Here is a 14,277-nt window from a genome sequence, read left to right as displayed (position 1 = left end):
CTGAAAGGAACCATCAGCAGCCCCATTTTTAGCCTTTTGGCCATTTGCCTTGTTCTGGGTGTGGTGTGTGGGCACCATGATACCCTGCTGGCTAGTGAAAATGGATCCAGACCTGTTTAAAAATAAATTGGCACCATGTACCATGAACTTAAGATGTTAATGCCCTTTGACCCAGTAATTCTCTTTTTGGCAATCTGTTCGAAGAAATAAAACCTAAAACGCATTTTTACTTCTTTTTAACATAGGATGTTAAAGAGATGTTAGTTGCCACTTTATTTATATTTGCAAAAAGTTGAAATTAATCTAAATGTGAAACCACAGCAGAATGGTTACATAACCTATGCCATCTCTTCTTAGTGGATTATATTATGTAGCGATATAGAAGCATGTGAGGGAAGATTATGAAAATTACAGAAATGTGTATGGTATGAAGAATAAGAAATTACAGAGTAGCATTTTTCTGAAGTGTGTTTCTGGAACACTTGCTCTCATGTCAAATGTATTTGGGAAATGCCCCTTCCAAGACTGCACAATGCACATCCGCACTAAGGTTCTGAGTTCTGAGGTTGAACCTATTGCTTCTTCAACTATTTCACCCTGAAGTCTTTTATCCATCCAATATTTATTACCATCCTTATGCACAAATGTTCTGTGGAACAGAGTTTTGGGAAATGGTGGTATGTAGAATGGTTATAATTAGATTCAAATGTCCATCACAGAGAAAGGATGGGAAGAAAGAATGACAAAATTCAAGCAGGGGTTATCAGTAGCAATGACGGGAAAAATTTATTATTCAAATCTTATTGTTTGTGCATTTAGCAGAAATTCTTGAACATACATATTTCTGTGTTAGTTCTTGTTACTGTGACCAGAATACTTGACAAGAACAACTTAGAGGAGGAAAGTTTATGTTTGCTTGTAGTTTCAGAGGTCTCAGTCCCTGGTCAGCTGACTTCATTGCTTTGAGCCCAAGATGAGTTAGAATATCATGGCAGAAGGGAATGGAGGAAGGCCATTCAACTCATGGCAGATAGGAGGCAGAGAAGTGGGACATGAAGGGGCCATAGAGAAGGCAAACACTTCCAGGGCACACCCGCCCCCAACAACCTGCCACAGTGGCCTACCACTAGACAGGCCCCACCTGTATTATCGTACTTACAGTTAACACCGAGTAAAGTACTATTTTCAAATTATTAATCTATCAAATGGATGAATCCATTGATTAAGCTCCAGTCCCCATAATGTAATCATTTCACTTCCTTCATCAACAGGAGGTTTTGGGGGCTACCTCATATCCAAACCTGGTCCCCCCAGAGCTCATGCCCATCTCACAATGCAAAATACATTAGTTCATTTCCAAGAGTCCCCACAGTTAACAGTTCAGCCGTGCCCAAAAGTCCAAGTACAGAGTCTTACCTGAGACTCATGGCTGTAGGCCCCTGTAAAAATCAAAAGCAAGTTACCTACATACAGTATAGAATGGCACAGCATAACATTCCCATTCCAACAGGAATGAATAGGCTTATAGAGAAAAGGATTAGGACCAAAGCAAGATTGAAACCCAGCTACAGTCTTGTAGCTCCATGTCTAGCATTTCCAGAACATGGAAATGAGATGTTCTCTTCAAAGGCCTTGTGTAGCTCTGCCCCTATGGCATTGTCACTTGCATCTCACGTAGTCTCTCTTTAGCGGGGCTCTGTCCACAGCCAGAAGCTAGCTTTGGTTGCTATTTTATGTTACTGGTGTCTCTTAATTTGGGGTAATCTCTATTCCAGCTTTGATTTAACCTTGCCCTCTTAGGGGTTCCCACAGGGAATCCAACTCTGCTACGCTTTTCCTGGCTTCCTAGACTTCCTTTGAAATCTAGGCAGAAATCTCCATGACCCTGAAATTCCAGAATCCTCCAAAATCTTGCAGAACCAGAATCCTGTAGATAATGCCACCAGTTCAAGGTATAGCCAGGCCTCCTTGGACTATGGCTGCAGAAGCCTCTGAGTGCCTGGAGGGCTGAGGAACAATGACCCTACTCTTCGGTGCCAGTTTTGGTTTTAGTCTGCTTTCCATTGGTGTGACCAAAGTACCTGACAAGAACAACTTAAAGAAGGAAAAGTTCATTTTGGCTCATGGTTTTGGAGATCTCAGCTCATGATCCCCCGAGTCCTTTAGTCCACTGCTATGGCCCAAAGAGAGTCAGAAAGTAGAGGAAAACTAGGTAGCTTATAGCAGTCAGGAAAAGAGAGAGGGAGGAGAGAGGGAGAGAGAGAGAGAGAGAGAGAGAGAGAGAGAGAGAGAGAGAGAGAGAGAGAGAGAAAGAATGAGAGAATTATGGGTATTGGGGAAGGGGGCCACAGAGAAGATAAACCCTTAAACTCTTCCAAGGCCTGTCCCCCAGTGACCTACCTCCTCCAGCCACAACCTACCTGCCTACAATTACTCCCCAACTAAAATATTCCTTTCAAATTATTAATACATCAAATGGATCAATCCACTGATTAGATTATAGCTCTCACAATCTAACCATTTCATTCCTGCATTAGCATAAGAAATTTTGGGGAACACCTCATATCCAGACCATAACTTACATATATTATTTTATTAAAGAAGTTTATAAAGGTCCCTAAGAAAGCCTATCTGTATGCAATTTATAACGTGTAAGTTTCAAAATGCATGCTTTCTGCCTAATAGATAAAATATTCCTATCATTTTATAGACTATTTGATGAGTGAAGCCTGGTAATTCTTATAACATGATGCCAGTTTCAGAGTGTGAATGTGCACTTGTGAACAAGTTAGTTCACCACAACTAAAAAAAAAAAAAACTAGTTTAAAAACTATTTACTAGTTTTATATACTAGTAAACTACCAGTTTATTAAACCATTTATTAGTTTAAAAACTAGTAAATACCTATCAAATAATTAAAGGTGCACAGGCCCTAATCAGATCACTTTATATGTATTAACTGATGTAATATTAACTTAATTAATATTAACTTAATTAATCCTCATTAACTCCAAAAGGTATGTACTAGGATTGCCTCCACTTTACAGATGAGTAAACTGAGCCATGGAAAGGTTAGGTGACTTGGTCCATGGTTCTAAGCCCTTTAACTCCAGAGATTGGACTCCTAATGGATACCCAGTGCTGCCTTCCATGATTGCTCTGGAACAGCCTATAGGATGATTCAGTTGATGATTCAACTTGGAAATAAGACCATTCCTTCCCATGTGAGCTACAGAGGTCTATCGTCTTGGGTTGGTGAGTTGAAACCACACAAGGCCTCTTGTCCTCTGGCTTTATCCTCAACTATGTGGAGAAGACTGGGAAGGTACAGAAAGGAGGAAGAAGGGGAATGACTTCCCACTTGTGTTCCTAAGGGCACGGGATCTAGCTTGTTCTCTCTAGCTTTTTATGAACTCTGATAAGGTATCTTGTATCCTCCTTCCAATTCATCTTCTTTTTATTTAAAAAAATTTTTCTTTACACATTTCTCTGTTTCTTAAAACTTTCAAAGGATGTTTGAAGAAGTGATTGCAGGATGTCTTTCAATATATTTTTGGATCGGATTACACTCTAGATGGGCTGCAACACCCAGTTGGCAATATTAAATAAGTTTGGAAACAGGTTTTATACAGCTGAGATGCCTGCCCTGAGGCAGAGGAATGGGTTGAAGGTCCACTGAAGGTCACTTTCATTCTCTGTATTCTGGGGAGTTTTGGATATCAGATGTCGGAGCAATGTGACTAAAGCAGGGAGCCATCTAGAAGGAGGCTGCTTCCGGGGTGTAAGAGTCAGAGGCAGGGAAGCTCAAGAAACAGGAAAATGAAGATGGTTTTTTGTTGTCTTTAAAGCCCATGATTTCAAGAAAATGAGTCTGGGGTTAACATGTTCTTGCTGCAGCTCAGCCAAAACCCACCTTGGCTCTTTTCTCTTCTAGAAACATGGAGAAGACCATCTGGGTACCATTTTTGGAGGGAAAGATGGCTCATATTGGCTTAAAGCCTACTGTTAAGTCAACTGGGTCCCACTTATTTCCTATTTTCTAGACCTTTCCACCCTGGGCCATATAATTCTGGGTTCCACAGGTGTCTTTTAGGTCCTTCTCTCTAACCCTTTATTTTACCTCTCCATTCACATTTCCTTTTAGTAGTTCAACTCCAAATAGCATGCAGTGCTCAGAAGGGACCAACCCCAGAATCCCCTGGATGATTGCGTGCTGGACCTGTGTTGTTTAACTCAGTTTCTCAGTCTACCGTCATGCTTACTGTTCTTAAGAGACACATGAGACACAGCAGGTGTGATCCCACCCCATAGTAAGGCGTTAGGCCTCTTCTGTTGATTTTACTTTCACCTTGTGATCCATCCCACATTACTATTGTCTTCCTATCAGATTTTATTCTTTCATCCCTTTCTCACTTTTTAATTTTTTACCTACTTTATTTGATGGTATCATACTGGATGCCTTTTTTCTTCCCTCCTCCTAGATTTAAAACTTTATACTGATTATCTTACTGAGTTTCACTGGATTTGTTTTGAACCAAATACAGAGCTTGTCAAATTTATTTTTATATTAATTAAAAATTTAGTCCCTGTTTGCAGCTTCTGGGCCGTTGGTAAGGCTTGTTTTCATAGAAGGGTTTTTGCTGTAGTCAGAACCTCTGTGCAAGCAAACTGGCACCCATGTTGTTGTTGGCTAACTTGACAAGGAAAATAGGGCCAGTATCCTGGTGAAGGAGCTCTGGCACTGCCCTTGTGGTTTGGTACACTTGAAAACACTAAATATTTCAATGCCCCACTCCTAACCCAGAGAAAATAGAGTCAAGGGCTGTCATCAAGTGGTGTGGCTTCTGGGTTTGAGAACACTCTTGGCTTTGTTGCAGATTAGGGGACTTGGGTGATGCCTATAATTGTCATTATAACTCTTTGAACAATACTATTGAGGATAGAGTCTGAAGACCAATGGTTATTACTTGGCCACTGAAAAAACATCATATTTTTGATAATTTTTTTACTATCTCAGTGACTTTCCTTTGCCAGCTATGAAATATATGTAACAGAGTATATACATGTCCGGAGTATGCTGGACAATTTCACAGGGATGGTAGAAGGACCAAATAGGGCAAAATATTAATACTAATAGTATCTAGTTAGCAAGAGACAATATTCACAGGTGCTAATCTACATTAAGCATGAATGATAATTAATCAATGCTTTGAGTGATTTGTAGTGGACTTACAGTGATAACTCCTATTAAGTAATGTGAAGTATTCCATCCTCTATCACCTATCCTTTCTTGCCCCATAGATTGTTTTTTTTTTTTTTTTGTGGGGGGGTACTGGGGATTGAACTCAGGGCACTCAACCACTGAGCCATATCCCCACCCTTATTTTTTTTTTTTTTTGTATTTTATTTAGAGACAGGGTCTCATTGAGTTGCTTAGTGCCTCACTTTTGCTGAGGCTGGCTTTGAACTCATGATCCTCCTGCCTCAGCCTCCTGAGCTGCTGGGATTCCAGGCAGGTACCCAGACCATAGATTCTTTTTAAAATCTTTCCTTTCTTCCTATCCCTCCCTCCCTCCTTCCTTCCTTCCTCTCTCTTCTCTCTCTCTCTCTTCCTTCCTTCCTTCCTCTCTCTTCTCTCTCTCTCTTCCTTCCTTCCTTCCGTCTCCCTCCCCCACCCCGCTTTCTTTTCTTCCTTCCTATTGTTCCAGCCCAGTCAAGCCCCCTATGGCAGGTCATTGTTGTCATTATTCCCTGGCCTCCCTAGCCTCAGTCCCCTTATCTGACCCTCTTGCAAGGAACCCCCATACTGATCATTTGAAGATACCACTTCTTTTAAGTACTCTGTCCCACTTAAAAATCATTCTGTGTGTCCCCATCACCCTGTTACTCAAGACCTTGCGTCTTCTGGCCCCAGATGCCCTGTCCAGCTGTCTGTGTGTATCTTCCTCCAGGCTGTGCTTAACTTCCCCACCTGCTTTGGCTCCAGGAGTCACTTCTACAAATCCTATCCACTATTCAAAGTCCAGCCCAAGCTCTTGTTCCTACCCTACCTTCCCTGAACACACTTGTAATCTCTCCTTCCTCTAATGATCATACTATCCGATACTCTGTTTGCCATCTTTAGCATTGTTGATTGTGTTCTTATTTAATTCTTCCACTTTCTTAAATATTTAGGTGTCTATATTCCTCTCTCAACTGCATTATGAATTTCATAGTGTCAGGGGCCATTCCTCACAGTTCATAGTAGATATTTGTTAACTCTTTGGTCAATGAAGAAGACTCTTCTCAATTTCTTTCTCGGATTAAAAAAAATACACCAATGTTCCTTATAAAGTTGTGTGAGAGATAGAGAGAATGAGACACACAGAGGTAAGAGAGAAAATTTGCCTTGATAGAATCTCGAATGGACCTTTAGTAAAACCTAGACCTTTGGTGCTCAGTCTAAGATTTTCTGGGGATTCATTTAAATAATTCAGAGTCTAGGATCCCCAGATAGTTGTGAGAAATAACCAATACCAGGATAACTGGAGCATGCTGCAAAGAAATTGTGTGGTACTCATTATGTTAGGAACAATAACAACAGTTATGATAATAATGATGATGATGATGATGATGATGATTACCCAGCAGGCCTGACTGAGCCTGTCTCCTGAGTGGTAAATCCTCTGATGTATGATTAGACTATGTTCCACTTTTCTGTTGGAACAAGGTATGGCAACTGGCAATATGGCCCATGGCTCAGCTTCCCCAAGTCACAAGGGGCTGGGAGGGATGGGTGAGGAAGCCTGGCCCACAGGCATGTGCCTGGCAGAGGGGAGGGAAATCATTTCCAGTCCCTTTGGTCTTGAGTGAAAACAAAGTGAGGGTCCCTGAGTTCTCCTATAAACGGTAATGATAACACAATTATCATGCAAAACAAAAATTAAGTTTAATGGTGCAAAGCCAGGGTGTACTGGGGAGGTAATTCATATTAATTATGTTTGGATTAAAAGCTTATTTCTTTTGTTAGCATCTGCAAGTAGAAACTTAGCGGTTAGAAAAAATCCGCATATAATTACGGCCTCTTACGGAGGAGCAGTGTTGAACTTAATGGAGCATCTCTGCTCTCCTCAAGCTCCTGGAGAATGGTAATATTTCACATTTTATGAAACACAGAAGAAATAAATTACAGGTTTAATGATAAGAACTACTTGGGCTCATAATGAAATCTGATTGGCCAGTTAATCCACCGAGACCCTCAGATGTGAACCATCCAAAAGGGGTAAAAATGATGAAAAATGAAATTAAATGGAAAAACCTTCACCCGCAGCCCCTTTTGCGAAGGCTGGGGAAGCACCAGAGCGGGAGAGAAGCCCTGGAGGGGTGAGGAGAAAAATCACTCTCTCCAGCTTTGGGGAGAGTTGAGTAAGTGGAGGAATCTCCCTCCTGCCTCCCCCAGGTTTTCTGTAGAAATGAAGCCAGGGGAGAGTTCCCCGAGGGGAGGAAGGGGAAGGGAGCTGGGAGGAAGGAGAGAAAGGAGGCAGGTGAATTCTTGGGGTAAGAAAGCTCCTGGGATTCTAGGAGGAACAGAGAAGCCTGCAGCAGAAAGACACAGAAAGAAGGAAGGCTAAATGGGCCTGGCTGAGAGGACCACAGTTTTTCACAAGCAAGGGGTTATGGTGTGGATGTGAGCCGTCCCCCAAGATCTTATGTGTGAGACAATGCAAGAAGGTTTGGAGGAGAAATGATTGGGTGGTGACAGCCTTAACCCAATCAGTGAATTAACCATCTGATGGGATTAGTTGAGTGGTAATTGAAGGCAGGTAGGGTATGGATGGAGGAGATGGGGCATTGGGGGGCATGACTTTGGGGGTGTATATTTGTGTTTGGCAAGTGGAGATCTCTCTCTCTCTCTCTCTCTCCTGACTGAGCATCATATGAGCCACTTCCCTCTGCCACACTCTTCTACCATGATGTTCTGCCTCAACACAAGCCCAGAGGAATGGAGCCAGTTGTCCATGGACTGAGACCTCTGAAACTGTGAGCCCTCAGATAAACCTTTCCTTCTCTACAATTGAGCTGATTGGGTCTTTTTGTCACAGCAGTGAAAAAGCTGACGAAAACACAAGGAAATACTTTGGTAGGAGATGAAGGTAATGGTCTCCACTGGTTCTAAGTTCTCAAGGTGCAGGTGAGCATAAGATGTGCTTCCTTGAGAGACATATGGGTGTTCTTCAGGGTCAGCTGGGCCTCTCCTGAGTCTCCTGTTGAGATGTTCTCATCTCCAGCTTCTGCAGGTTTCTTGGGAGGAGGTCCAAATTCATTTGGTAGAGCATAGCAGACACACAATAGGAAGAATTTGGGCTTGGGAATAGGACAGACCTGGGTTTCAATTCCTTCTCCAGTATTTGTTCTCTTAATGATCTTAGAATACTTCACTTCTTATAGTCTCAGTTTCCTCATCTTCAAACTGGGATTGTTGTGAAGCTTAAGTAAGAATGATATGTGTAAGAATGCAGTATGTATAGTGCTTGGGACATGCCAAGGACATGCTTGGGATACTGAGAAATGCTAGCCCTGACCATCATTGCTCTTACTGCTGTAAGTGTGAGGAAGGCTTACTGTTCTTGGTGAGCCCTATGCATTAGCTCATGCCCACAAGCCCATGGGAGGGGGGAATCAAATAATATCAATGTAGGAATTTCAATGATCGTCCCAAAGACTCTTCATCCTCAAGTTGGTGACAGTGACATCTTCAACCCATGACCTTATCTTCCCAGATCCCATATGGTTAGGAAGTCTATGACTTTTGATGTCGGAGATGGAACTATCTAGAAAGAGGAGCTAAACAAGACTTCCTCCACACTCGGCTCTTCAGGTTGTATCTTATCATCAAGCTCATTTCTGATGTTCTCTGTGGCTGCCTCCCTTGGTTAAAAACATGTAAGTATGGACTAGAGTGATGGGGCAGGCAGAATGAGTATTCACAGGGCTGTACCTCCCCCACCCCCAGGTCTTTGCCACCCAATGCAGACATGACCACAAGCTAAAAATTAGGAAAGGTGTTTTAGCCAGGTAGTCTGGGTGGCATGTGAGAATGTGAAGTAGAAAAGTCTCTGCAGAAAATGGAATAGCAAATTCCTAGATCACCATGTTAGAAGATGGGTCTAGGCTCATGGTACATCTACTGCGCCATGACCTAACCCTGGGATCCTCTAAAACATCATGAAGGTCCCTGTGAATTTCTGGGAAGCTCTTGCAGGTCCTTGTGCCTCAGATCCTCCTGGGCATATCAGTTATCCTGATCTCCTTCCAATGACCTCTTTTGTTTATGTGCGCTGGGTGGTCTCCGTATTCCCCTCTTAATGTAGATGTGTAAACTGGAGGAATCTTGGGTATCATCTGGCTCTGCACCCATCAATGTACAAAAGAGGAAGTAGATAAAACTCAGGGACAATGTCCAGCACAGGATCTGTCACATGTAGGTACTGCATAAATGATATTTGCCCCTTTTCCTTAAGTAACTTGCCCACAGTCTCACAGTGCTCAGGCTAGAAATACCCAAAGCTCCCAGGTTTGAGTATCTGGTGTGTCAAAGAACATGCTGGCATTTTAATGTACTCTGTTGCATTTAATTCTCACCAACATCTCTAAAGCAGATGTCATTTTCCCACTTAACTGACGAGGAAAGGAAGGCTCAAGAAGTTAATTAACCGGATCTGGTAATTAGAAGTCTCCTGACTCCCAATTTGAATTCTCCCCCCTCTACTACTCTGGCTTCAGGGTTGAGGACAACAGTTTTCTATTATTTTTCAGTGTAAATTACTTAACCAACCGACAGATACCTCGTGGCTGCCTCCCATCAAGAAAATAGCGCAGAGCACCTCTCTGTTTAAATACTGTACTTTATTCTCTTGATGGTGCTTATCCACGAGAGTCCTTTATTTGTTTGCGAATATAAACTCCAAGAAGACAAGGTCTACATCTTGTTATCTGCCATGGGTATGGGGTTGAGAGAAGGACTTGGCGCAAAGCAGAATTGCAATGCATCTTTACGGAGTGAATGAATGAAAGAAATGCGTAAATGAAAGAAAACCGACTGTTTCCATTCCCACTTTCAGGGGTGCTTCCCTGGTCCTCCTCTGGAATTTGGGTCTCTCACTGCAGCTGCGAAGGCCTCCATGCATGTCTGTGCTCACAGCTCTGTATGGAGGGAAGAAACATGGAATGATCACATGAGTTGCCCCTCTGTCCTTCCTGCTGGCAGAGGCCTGGCTAGACAGTCTTTGGCAGCAGAAGGCTCTTCAGGTTGTCTGAACTATCTGCCTGCCTGTGACACATACATGCTATTTAGTTCCGGATCAGGTGTTGGGAGGCCTCAGTTGGTTTCTCAGAGCTCAGCTCTGCCTGAGAAAGGAATGGGAAGGGCTTCGATGGATGGCAGGGACCGCACATCCCGCTTCACCTCCCTTGCCCACTTCCACTCTGCCGGAGGCAGCCCAGCCAAGGACAGTGCACAGGGTCAAGTTTCTCCTTGCAGATTGCTCTGCGGTGACTGGAGGGGAGTCTGAGGGTGAGGAGAAGGTCCTCCTTGAAGCAGTGACCTTCGCCTTTAGAGCTCCCACGGGGTCTTAGATGAGAGGGTCAAGCAGTCACTTTTCAGCACGGGGAGACTCTCAGGACCTGGCTCTGAACCCTAGCTCTGGCTTCTCCTAGCCATGTGACCGTGACCGTGGGAAAATCCCTTGTCCTCTCTCTACCAATCTCCCCATCTGTAAAAACAGTCTAAGAATAGAACCCACCTCAGAGATGCGGTAGGGAGAAAACTCAGGGGTATTTCTAAAGTTGTTAGGGTGGTCCTGGCGCGTGGTTAGACCTGTGTTGTGAGTGCTATATAAATAGGAACAATCACTGTTAGACCTCCCATGTAGATGTTATTACGTAATTTATACAATACTCTCCCACATATCATGCCTTTTGATGGTTTCCCTGTGACAGTGGGGAGTTTAATATTTTCCCCTTCCTTTTATTCTGTTTTCTTTTCTTTTCTTTTTTTTTTTTTTTAGATGAAAGACCTGATGAGAGGTGAACTGCATGGTTTTGAACACCTGGATTTAGTAGGCCCCTAACATATTTATTTAGTTCTTGTTAAAATTTGGACTTGGAATGTCCCCTAGAGGCTCATGTGTTGAAGGCTTGGTCCCCAATGCAGCAAGATACAGAGGTTGGGCTTTTGGAAAGTGATTGGATCCCAAGGGCTCTGACCTTACCAACAGTCCAATCCATTGATGGATCCATGGCTGAATGGACCGTTGGGGGGTGGTGGAAACTGTAGGGGTGGGCCTAGTTGGAGAAATAGGTCACTGAGGGCATGCCCTAGAAGAGGACATCTTGTCCTGGCCCCTTCCTTACTCTGTCTCTGCTTTCGAGCCACCACAAATGAGCAGCTCTGCTCTGCTACATGTTCCTTGACTTGATGTTCTGACTCATGACAGGTCCAGAGTGATCATCATAGAAACCATGCCATCACAGAAACCAAGTGATCATGGACTGAAACCTCTGAAAATGTGAACCAGAATAAACCTTTCTTCTATTAAATTGTTTTTCTCAGATATTTTATTACAGTAATGAAAAGCTAACTAATACATTCTCATAACAATTGTAGAAAGTAAATATCATTATTCCTATCATACAGATTTGAAGATAGTGGCTCCCCTGTCAGAGTCTCATTGAAAGGCTATGTGCACTTTGGGTGACCTGCCCATCTTTGTGTCCCTGGCAGGAGCTGTCAACTTAGCACTTCAGCAATGGCAAATACATCTGAAACAAAAACCCCAAGTAACTCAATTCTTTGGAGAATGGGATATACAAACAAAAGAAAAGAAACTCGTGTTAAGTGCAATTATGATTTACATGTCTCAATAGAGCTTAATAAAAAAATTCATGTCTGGTCCATGAAGGGCCATTCCTTGGCCATGAGATCATAGGAAAAAAAAAAACCTGTGTGAGTGCTGGAAGAGATATGACTAGGACAAGAAGAGTTGAAAAAGAGATGCTCAAAAGCTACCTGGTTCAGCAATGGAGACAGCCAGGTATAGCTTAGGCAGACTGTTATTGTAATTTCTCTATAACTAAACAGTTTGAAATGGGTTTTGAGAGGAAACAAGGGCAGGATCTTGACTCAGTGTGATAGGGTCTGTGTAGAAATGCCCTTCTACATATATGTAATATTACATACAATACATAAATATATTCTATAATTGTGATATCCATGTATTAATTTACTAAAGCTACTATAGCAAAATGCCACATGCTAGATGGCTTACACATCAAAAAATTTATTTTCTTATAATTCTGGAGACTGAAACTCTAAGATCAGGGTCTGACAGAGCTGGTTTCCTCTGAGGCCTCTCTTCTTCTCTTGAAGGTAGCCAGCCTCTTGCTTCCTCTTCATATGATTATCCCTCTGTGCATGGGCACCCAGATGTCTCTTCCTTGTCTTATAAGGACACCAGTCATATTGGATTAAGGCATACCCATATGACCTCATTTAACCTTAATTATACCGTTGAAGGCCCTATCTCCAAAGATAGTCACCTCTTGAGGTACCAGGGATCGGGGTTTCAACATATGAATTTTATGGGAACATGATTCAACCTGTACAACCTTATTTTTTTTTGATCCAACTTATTTGCTATGACCTCCTTCTCCTAGAAATAGAGTTAATTTCAAGATAAAAGAAACTAATCTTTAAATAATTTTTGAGGCTATCATATGAAATTTTGAAATAACTGAAGATTTTCCTGGGGATGCTACAAAACCCTGGCTGGCAATCCCTGCTTTCTGGACAACTAGGAAGGAAACACTCAATTCAGCTGCTAGGAGAGATAGAGTTACAACTATTGAGTGCTTATTATTTGCCAAGTTAAATATATTGCCCAAGAGAGTAACAAATATTCTAGTATTCTTGTTAAGTATATTGTCTAAGGTTACACAGCTCTCAAACAATGGCATGGGGATACTAGACTCCTAAGTCCAGATGCTCTCTACCACATCAGACTGAAGCATGATCAACGCTCTTAACATGCAAATGTGTCCTGTACCTGTTTGCTAACCAGTATTCCTGGGTATGCCAACCTTTAAGGCCGACATCCAACAAACACTACTAGATGGTCCACTGTGATAATAGTGGGATGGTACTATCTTTTGAGGAACTGCTTATTTGATATGGGAAGTGAGCTGTCATGAGAACCCTGCTTTCCAGCCACAACGGTGAGCACATAACTTAGATCAGGCCAATGACAATATCTTGTCTCCATGACTGCCGTGATTGGTCTGGGGGTCAGAAATATAACATGAGCTGGGCCAACCTGCATCCTTCTTGAAGGTTTTAAGAAGCTGCATACAGGAGATAGAGGCTCTCTTTTCCTCTGGGGGATGGGGGATTGGGGATGGGTAGAACTCTTGGGATGTGGATCAGGTTCTTGGAGTTCATGTACCTCACTATGTAGAGAATACAATTTGCAGAAGGAGAGGATGAAGCTAACACAGAGATATGAGAGATATGAGTTAGAGAAAGAGAATTTTGAAAGCATGATAGTTCCTAAGTCTAAACATTGTTGATGTCATGTCCTACTTTTCCTAGGGTGTGTAAATAGTCTCTTTTTTCTTTTATTAACATGGCCTGGGATTTAAAATGTTAAACCTTAAGCAGAGTCAGGTGATGGGCAGCTGTGTGGTATGGTGTGATGAATATGAGATATGTAATCAATGGTTTGGTGTGAGTCTGGATTTGAAATTTTTCTAACTGCATAATTTTGGAAGAAAAATAATTTCTCAAAATTTTAGTTTATTTAGATATTTAGTTTATGAAGATAATGATAATGCATGTTCTTCTATGGTTCTTTTGAAGATAAATTGATATAAAGTATGTGAAAGGGAAATGTCACAGAATTTTAAGCATATAATGAGTAAATAGTGACTTTTCCCTGAGACTGCCAAGAGGGACCACTTCTCTGGTCATATGTGAGAAATTTTCTGCCATAGAAGTTAACACTTAATGAAAAATTACCAAACATTTGAGAAAAGTTATCAGAATGAAAGAGAGATGATAAAATAAACTAGTTCTTATTAAAAAAAAACAAAAAACAAAAACAAAAATAACAACAATAAAAAAAAACCATAGATAACAGCACTATCAGCACAGACCTTTAAAACAAAAACTATCACAGTCTAATACTCCTGAGGAGATTAAAAAAAAAGGAACATTATATTAATGAAACAAGAACAGGAAATTAT

The 14,277-nt window shown here is 41.8% G+C and overlaps 1 long non-coding RNA gene across 2 annotated transcripts in view; it reads left to right on the top strand.

Moving 5' to 3' along the window:
- LOC125613223 overlaps positions 1 to 14,277 on the top strand; it is a 192,490-nt gene that overhangs the window by 163,942 nt on the left and 14,271 nt on the right. Inside the window, exon 8 of one of the 2 annotated variants that reach the window (XR_007343727.1) lies at positions 8,760 to 13,333. The exons of the other annotated variant lie outside the window; for it this stretch is intronic. This is a non-coding gene — a long non-coding RNA (uncharacterized LOC125613223). Of the gene's footprint in view, positions 1 to 8,759; positions 13,334 to 14,277 lie in introns of those variants that run through there. 2 annotated transcript variants of the gene reach the window in all.

This window comes from Marmota marmota, unplaced genomic scaffold (assembly GCF_001458135.2).
Source record: "Marmota marmota marmota unplaced genomic scaffold, marMar, whole genome shotgun sequence".
Classification (NCBI taxonomy): Eukaryota; Metazoa; Chordata; class Mammalia; order Rodentia; family Sciuridae; genus Marmota; species Marmota marmota.
This window is presented reverse-complemented; position numbering and strand designations above follow the sequence as displayed.